The 9,163-nt window shown below is 42.9% G+C and overlaps 1 pseudogene; it reads right to left on the reverse strand.

The window, feature by feature from the left end:
- Nucleotides 1-687: 687 nt before the first annotated feature.
- LOC112931797 (large ribosomal subunit protein eL27 pseudogene) lies at nt 688-1,144 on the reverse strand (annotated as a pseudogene).
- Between the last annotated feature and the right edge of the window lie 8,019 nt (nt 1,145-9,163).

Consider the following 9,163-nt stretch of genomic DNA (forward strand, 5'->3'; position numbering starts at 1 on the left):
AGGGTATTCAGAAAGTGGCCAGATGGGCAAGTAGACACCCAGGTTTCCACCCTGGGCCAACATAAGGAGTGATTTCCTCTAGACACCAATGCCCTGAGTAGAAATTCTGGTCCTTCTGAAAAAGATCACTCCAGAGCACCCGGGTGGCTCAGTTGGTTAAGTGTTTGCTTTCGTCTCAGGTCATGATCTCCGGCTCCTGGGATTAAACCCCATGTTGGGCTCCCCACTCAGCAGGGAGCCTTCTTCTCCCCTTGCCAGTGCTCTCTCACTCTCCTTCTCTCAAATAAATAAATAAAATCTTTAAAAAGAAAAAGATCACTCAATTTCTTTATAAAGTGGTTCTTTCTCACCTTTTAAAAAACTATTAGAGCAGGGGAGGGGCAGAGAGAAAGGGAGACATGCAGACTCTGCACCCAGCATGGAGCACAATGTGGGCCTTGATCTCACAATCCTGAGATCATGACCTGAGCCAAAATCAAGAGTCAGACGCTTAACCGACTGAGACACCTAGGTACCCCTCTTGCTTTTTAATCTCCCTTCTCTGTATTGTTCTTGTTTGCTGGGGATTGTTAGTGGTGGATGCTGGCTGGTTATTCATTAAACAGGCCTTTCTTTGAATTATTTCCTAACTGGTTATTCTCATACCACCATCTCAATTTTTGCCATATCTTGTTACTACCTGTATTAATATTTACCCTTTTTAATGACTGAAACAAGACAAATAAAAAACCACAGCTTCTATAAGAACCATTTGTTCTTGCCAGTCTCCTACTCTCCTTGAACTTGACCTTGGCTTCTTTCCAGGCCTTGTGTTTAGGAGCAGGGTCTCCAGAGACATCCTTATTGATGACAGTTGGGTCCAAGGGGATATCCACAGAGTACCTTGTGGGCATGAAGTGACTGTAGTTATAAACTTTCACAAAAGATTTGATCTTTGACCTCTTGGTGATTTTCTTCTTATCCATGGCAGCTGTCACTTCGTGGGAATAGCAGTCAATTGCAGCCACCAGAGCTTGGCTGTAGGGATGGTCTGAGGTGCCATCGTCAATGTTTTCACGATGACTGCTGTAGTGTCTGGCCAGGACCTGCACCACCACCACCTTCAGGGGGTTTCATGAACTCCCCCATCTGGACACCAGTCAGTGGAGCCTACAACAGGAAGAATATTGACTTATGGTATTATTCTTGTTTAAATTAAACTAGCATTTAAACAATGCTAGTCCTACCCTATAGCTATCAAATTGCAAGTTAGATGTTACAGTTGTACCTTCTGTTGTTTGTCATGATGTAGTTCTATTTTCTGATCTATATACATGATTATTAAGATAACAGAGGTTTATTTATTTACTACAAATAACATCCACAGCAATGGTGCATGTGCCATACTTCACAAAATACTTCTCAAATTAATTACTGTGTTGATTACCGGCCAATCAACAGCCTGAGCTTTCTGCCAGTTTGGGCCTCCAAGGGAATCTCCTTTCAATAGTCCCTCTCCTCCTTGGCCTGATTCTGACATGCTGGGAATAAAATAAAAGAGTAATTATTATTGGTGATGTAAAGTGATGACTGCAAAGGCCTCAGCTTAGAGTGGGAGCTGTGGGACCCGCCAACTGAACCTCCATCACTGACTGGAAGCAGATGGTTGGGCCCTCCTCCCCTAGAGGGGGGCTCCCAGTTCCAGCCCTGCCTCTCCTGTCCCCTCGGGGTGGCATGTGACTATAACAATCAAGCATCTTGGGCTCAGGTACGTGTTCAGAGAGCAGACAGTCCATATCTTATCCAAATTCCTCCATAAAGTAGAAAAAGAGGGAAAACTACCCATTACATTTTATGTGGGTAGTAAATATTCAATGTGGACAAGGAAGTTTGAGAGAAGAAGATTTGAGGTCAATCTCAATTATGGACATAGATTCAAATATCCTAAATAGAAAGTTGTCAAATTACATACAGCAACATATTTAAAAATGCATAACGACCAAGTTGGGTTTATTACAGAAATGCAAGAATATTTCAACACTAGAAAATTATTATTTTTTAAAGATTTTATTTATTCATAGAGACACAGAGAGAGAGAGAGAGAGGCAGAGACACAGGCAGAGGGAGAAGCAGGCTGCATGCAGGGAGCCCGACATGGGACTCCATCCTAGGTCTCCAGGGTCACACCCTGGGCTGAAGGCAGCGCTAAACCTCTGAGCCACCTGGGCTGCCCGAAAATCATTATTTTAAGTCTCAGCCACCTGAGTGGCTCAGTCCGTGAAGCATCAGACTTGGTTTCAGCTCAGGTCATGGTCTCAGGTTGGTGAGATCAAGCCCAAGGTGGGACAGTCAGCATGGAGTCTGCTTGGGTTTCTTTTCACTCTTCCTTCACCCTTCCCCTCTACTCCTTCCCTCCGTTCACACATGTTCTCTTTCTAAAATAAATGAATAAAATCCTTTAAAAAAAGAAAAAAATTATCATTTTAAAAGATTTGCTTATTTATTTATTTTAGAGAGTGAGAGAAAGTGAACAGGGGGAGGGGCAGAAGAAGAGGGAGCAAGAATCTCAAGCAGACTCTGCACTGAGCAGGGCTTTATCCCCCCATCTTGAGATCATGACCCCAGAGGAAACCAACAGCTGGACGCTTAACCAACTGAGCCACCCAGGGGCCCTTATTATTTTAAGTCTCAACATTAACAGATTAAAAGACACAAATATCCTACAATCACATAAAACAGATGGAGAAAGTGCATTTGATAAAATTAAGCAGTTTATAAAAATTCTTGGCAAACTAGGAATAGGAGGGAACTTCCTTAATGTGATACGTCGGTAAAGGGTATCTTTCTAAAACCTGCAGTAAAGGCACCACTTTATGATAAAAATGTAAAGAATTTCCTTTAAAGTGAGAAACCTAAAAAGGATATTCATTACCTCTTTCTGTTCAAAGCTATCCTGGATTTCTTAGCCTGTGCAATAAGGGAAATAAAGGGAATAAATGGTACAAACCTTTGGAAAGGAAGAAACAGAATGGTCATCATATATTTGTAGAACATGTAATTGTCTACCTAAAAAAATTGAAGAGGTTCTACAGGCAAAGTATTAAAATTATTGAGAGGATTCATGTTGAGAAGTAATTTTCCATGGGTCAATTGCATTTCTGGATGCTTTGCAGAGACTCTACCCTTTTATTTGAGATTATCTTTTTTTTTTTTTTTTTGGACAATCTCTTCAAGGATGTTTGTATGTCATCCATCTTTGGATCATAGAGTAAATATTTCCCTCCAGAGCAGAAGGCAGATTTGCTTATTGTCCAGTTTATGGAAGATAGCATCCTTGTCTATAGCCAGTTCCTTTTATAAGACTCCGGGCTGGCTCAGTTGGCAGAGCACACAACTCTTGATCTCAGGGTCATGAGTTCAAGCCCCATGTTGGTTGTCGAGATTACTTAAGAAAAAAAAAAAAAAAACAGATAGTTAAATCAGTTCCTTCCAACAAATGGTGCAAAAATAGGTTTTCCATGTGGAAAAAAAAGAGAACTGCACTCCTATATCACCCTGATTGCTAAAGTTAGTGCAAAAGGATACTAAAGATGAGAAAGCTTAAAACTTTTATTTATTTATTTTTAAAGATTTTATTTATTCATGAGAGACACACACACAGAGAGAGAGAGAGAGAGAGAGAGAGAGAGAGAGGCAGAGACACAGGCAGAGGGAGAAGCAGGTTCCATGCCGGGAGCCTGACTGATGCAGGACTCAATCCTGGGACTCCAGGATTACACCCTGGGCTGAAGGCAGGCTCCAAATCGCTGAGCCTCCTAGGGATCCCTTAAAATTTTTAAATAAAAATATTTTCTAGGGGATCCCTGGGTGGCTCAGCAGTTTAGTGCCTGCCTTTGGGGCAGGGCTTGATCCTGGAGACCCGGGATCAAGTCCCACATCGGGCTCCCTGCGTGGAGCCTGCTTCTCCCTCTGCCTGTGTCTCTGCCTCTCTCTCTCTTTCTCATGAATAAATAAATAAAATCTTTAAAATATATATATATATATATATATATATATATATATATATTTTCTAGACCTCACAATACAAAGATTTTTCTTTTTTTTAAGATTTTATTTATTTATTCATGAGAGACAGAGTGAGAGGCAGAGAGACAGGCAGAGGGAGAAGCAGGCTCCACGAGGGAGCCCGACATGGGACTCGATCCCCCCAGGATCACACCCTAGGCCCAGGCTGCCCACAATATGAAGATTTCTTAACCAAGTTTAAGAAGCACAAGCAATAAAGAAAATACTGATAGACTTGACTACATTAAAATTCCAAAGTATTGTACAGCAAAAAATATTATAAAATCCAAGGCACACGTATAATGAATACAACAGACAAAGCATTAGTATCCAGGCCGCACAAGGACGATCTACAGATCAATAAGAAGATCCCAAACAACAGAAAAACAAGTATAAGCTTGGGATGCCTGGGTGGCTCAGTGGTTGAGCATCTGCCTTCCACTCAAGGTGTGACCCAAGGTCCTGGATCAAGTCCCGCATAGGGCTCCCTGCAGGGAGCTGCTTCTCCCTCTGCCCATGTCTTTGCCTCTCTCTCTGTGTCTCTCATGAATAAATAAATAAAATCTTAAAAAAAAAAAGCATAAGCTATAAATAGGTAAACAAAACAACCATATGTGAAATGATGTTTAACCCTACTTGTAATTATTGGAATGCAAATTAAAACAACAGTGAGATAGAATTTTGCATCTCAAGTTGGCAGCACTAACATATCCTGTCCGACTATATTATGTGTTGAGGAATATGTGGGACAACGGGCACTCTTGTTAATCCTAAAGAGAGTTTAAATTATAAACACTTCGAAAAGCAATTTGGCAATATCTAGTAAAGTCTAGCATGTGCATGCATACTCTCCAACCTAGCAATTCAATTCTGGAAATAAATCCTAACTCTTGACAGGTACAAGAATGTTCATTACAACACCATGTAGAGTGAAAAAATTGGAAACAACAGAATAATGTACAAGTTAATCTTGTTAAAGCTACAAAGTACACAGTTAAGATGAATGCACTGGAGGGACACATATTAATTGACAGGCTACCCCTAACATTTATGAGGCCCAAGGCAAGGGTAATCTGGGGGCTGAGGGCCCACTTCTATTTTCTTCCCACTCTGGTTCCATCCACATAGTGAGGAACGGCACACACGTACACACACACTCGTGTAGATACTTCAGCCTATTTGTCTGAACTCTGTCCACTAACCCCACCCTCCCACAACCAGCCACCCTGGCCACCTCTTAGGATTAGAGTGTGTATGGCTGTGTGGTCATCTGATGAAGAAAATTCTAGAGAAATCACTGCCCTGACCTTGGAAATAGTCTCTGGGCCTTGGGGGTAGAGGAATTCTAGGATTCATGGTTTAGAAGAAGGAGAGAAGGATTGTGAGTGGGTCTGGACTCCTTACCCCTGGAGGAGGGCCAGGGTGGGGGTCTTGGGTCCCAGCTGCCTGAATCTAAGTGAGGTGCTGTGTGTTAACACAGACAAACCTCACACGTAATGTGGTACAGAAAAGGCAGAGAGACACGTGGTATGTGATGCATTATGTGAACCTTCAAAACAAAAAACTACTATGGACTGCTCAAGGATGTGTACAAGCGGAGCAAAGTTATAAAAGCTTGCATGGGGGGATGCCTGGGTGGCTCAGCTGTTGAGTGTCTGCCTTCGGCTCAGGCTCAGGGCGTGATCCTGGGGACCCGGGATCGGGTCCCACATCCGGCTCCCTGCATGGAGCCTGCTTCTCCCTCTGCCTGTGTCTCTGCCTCTCTTTCTTCCTGTGTCTCTCATGAATAAATAAATAAAATCTTTAAAAAAAAATAAAGCTTTCATGGGAAGGACAGACCCTGTGGGGCAGCAGGGCAGACTAGGCACTCTGAAAAGCCTCCCTCTCCCAGAGAGTCAGATGCTGGAGGGGAAAAAAGACAAAACTTATAATTTTTTTATTTTATTGCTAGTTTTCTAGGAAGTGAAATCTCTAAAGAGACAAAACAAAATCGTGAGGCCAATCCAGAGCTATGAGGGGTATACATTTAGAGTAGACCTATCCATAAGGTACCTGCAGGTTCAGAACCACAACTGGAGGGGTGGGGGAAGCTGATGAGGCCAGAGTAGAATAGGGAGACCAACCTGAGGTTCCTAGGTTGAACAGGGACCCTGCAAGTAAGTTCAAATGGTTTCAGGTACACCATTCTCCCCAGCACTCAGATACAATTATCTCAAAATTTAAAAAAAAAAAAAAAAGTGTTTAAATCACCTCCAGCACCTATATTAAAAGAACTTCCAAGGGGTGCCCAGGTGGTTCAGTTGGTTAAGTGTCTGCCTTAGGCTCAGGTCCCTTATCCTGAGTTCCTGGGATTGAGCCTCACATCGAGGTCCTTGCTCAGTGGGAAGTCAGCCTCTCCCTCTCCCTCTGTCCCCCCTCCCCTGCCACCGCCCCGCTCATGGGTGCTCTCTCACTCTCTCTCTCTCAAATAAAAAAAAAAAATCTTAAAATAAATAGGGGATCCCTGGGTGGCTCAGCGATTTAGCCCCTGCCTTCAGCCCAGGGTGTGATCCTGGAGTCCCAGGATCGAGTCCCACGTCGGGCTCCCTGCATGGAGCCTGCTTCTCCCTCTGCCTGTGTCTCTGCCTCTCTCTCTCTCTCTCTCTCTCTCTCTCTCCCCCTGTGTCTTTCATGAATGAATAAATAAAATCTTTAAAAAAACTTAAAATAAATAAATAAAAAATAAAAGAACTTCCAAGCATGCACTTTGGAAAGCAGAAAAATGATCAAAGAAGGAGTGTTGAGAAAAAGCCATGATAAACACGTAGGAAATTCTAAACAAACTCTTACTGCTTGGCAGGAGGGTTGAGATACTGAGTAATACTGATAAGCTTTGCTAAGGTGCAAGGTAAGATTTTAAGGGAGCCACTCTAAGAATAGGAACAGGGTCAATGACTTCTATACCAGGAGGCAGAAAAAGTGGAATAAGAAGCAGTCTACTTTTAAAAAGGCAAGGATATGGGCAGCCCGGGTGGCTCAGCGGTTTAGCGCAGCCTTTGGCCCAGGGTGTGATCCTGGAGACCCCGGATCGAGTCCCACGCTGCGCTCCCGGCATGAAGCCTGCCTCTCCTTCAGCCTGTATCTGTGCCTTTCTCTCTCTCTGTGTCTCTCATGAATAAATAAATAAAATCTTTAAAAAAATAAATAAAAAGACAAGGATAGAAACCGAAAAGCAGAGCAAAGATGGACAAATGGAAAGCAAAAGTTAATGTGGTAGGGACACCTGGGTGGCTCAGTTGGTTAAGCATCTGCCTTTGGGTCAGGTCATGATCCTCAAGGTCCTGAGATCGAATTCTGCTTTGGGCTCCCTGCCCACGGGGAGCCTGCTTCTCCCTCTCCTGCCTGCTCATCCTCTCTCCACTCTCTCTCTCTCAAGTAATATCTTTTTAAAAAAGAAGAACTTACTTCCATATGTTTGGAGATTTTAAAACATACCTCTGGGGACACCTGGGTGGCTCAGTGGTTGAGCGTCTGCCTTTGGCTCAGGGCGTGATCCCAGGGTCTAGGATCGAGTCCCACATCAGGCTCCCTGCATGGAGCCTGTGTCTCTGCCTCTCTCTCTCTCTCTGTCTCTCATGAATAAATAAATAAATAATAAAATAAAATAAATAAAAAATAAATAAAACAGGGATCCCTGGGTGGCGCAGCGGTTTAGCGCCTGCCTTTGGCCCAGGGCACGATCCTGGAGACCCGGGATCGAATCCCACATCGGGCTCCTGGTGTATGGAGCCTGCTTCTCCCTCTCCCTGTGTCTCTGCCTCTCTCTCTCTCTGTGTGTGACTATCATAAATAAATAAAAATTAAAAAAATAAATAAATAAAACATACCTCTGGAGACAACCTAAATGTTCATCAACAGCTGAATGCATGAATAAGTTGTAGTATATTCATACAATGGGATGCTACACACCAAAACACATTCTACACAAGCACACACATACCCTATTTTAACTGGCAATAACTAGAGGAACCTCACAGACAGAATGTTGAGCGAAAGAAGGGAAAGAGTAAATACTCTGTAATTCTGTTTGCATGAAACTTAAAAGCGGACAAAATTAATCCACAGTGACAGGAGTCAGAATGATGGCTTCCTTTGGGACCATGGGGTTGATTACTGACAGGGATGCTGTTCTCACTTGTTCTCACTTAGAAAATAAAGAAGAGGGATGCCTGGGTGGCTCAGTGGTTGAGCATCTGCCTTTGGCTCAGGGCATGATCCCCACAGGGAGCCTGCTTCTCCCTCTGTCTGTGCCTCTGCCTCTTTCTCTGTGTCTCTCAAGAGTAAATAAATAAAAGCTTTAATAAAAAAAAAAAGAAGAAGAAAGAAAGAAAGAAAAAGGAAAAGAAAAAAGAACCAGAGAATAAATCAGGATGAAGCAGAGAATAAGCAGGATGAAGAAATGATGAAGTAAGAGCAAAACTTAATAAAACAGTAAACAAAGACACAACTCAGAGGATTAACGAAGCCAAAAGTGAGTTCTTTGTAAAGATTAATTTACATATAAAAAAGAAAAGACAGAAACAAGTAAAGATTCTTTTTAAAGATTTTATTTATTCATGAGAGGCACAGATAGAGAGGCAGAGACATTCGGCAGAGGGAGAAGCAGGCTTCCCGTGGGGAGCCCGTTGCGGAACTCGATCCCAGGACCCTGGGGTCACAACCTGAGCCAAAGGCAAACGCTCAATCACTGAGCCACCCAGGCGCCCCAAACAAGTAAATATTAAGAATGAAAGGATATGATCACTACACATTTAGGAGAGATTTAAAAGAACAATCTGAACAACTATTTTTTTTAAAGATTGTATTTATTTGAGAGAGAGAGAGAGAGAGAGAGAGAGAGCGTGAGCACAAGCAGAGGGAATGGCTGGGAGAGGGAGAAGCAGACTCCCCACTGAGCAGGGGACCCAATGTGGACTCGATCCCAGGACCCTAAGATTATGACCTGGCCTAAGACAACCACTTAACCAACTCAGCCACCCAGGAACCCTGGACAACTATTTTTTCTTAATGTGTCTGTTTTATTAGTCATTTTCTTTATCGATCATTTGTGTTGGTTCTTTGTTTTCTGTTTTATTGATTT

The sequence above is a fragment of the Vulpes vulpes genome, chromosome 2 (assembly GCF_048418805.1).
Source record: "Vulpes vulpes isolate BD-2025 chromosome 2, VulVul3, whole genome shotgun sequence".
NCBI classification, from domain to species: Eukaryota; Metazoa; Chordata; class Mammalia; order Carnivora; family Canidae; genus Vulpes; species Vulpes vulpes.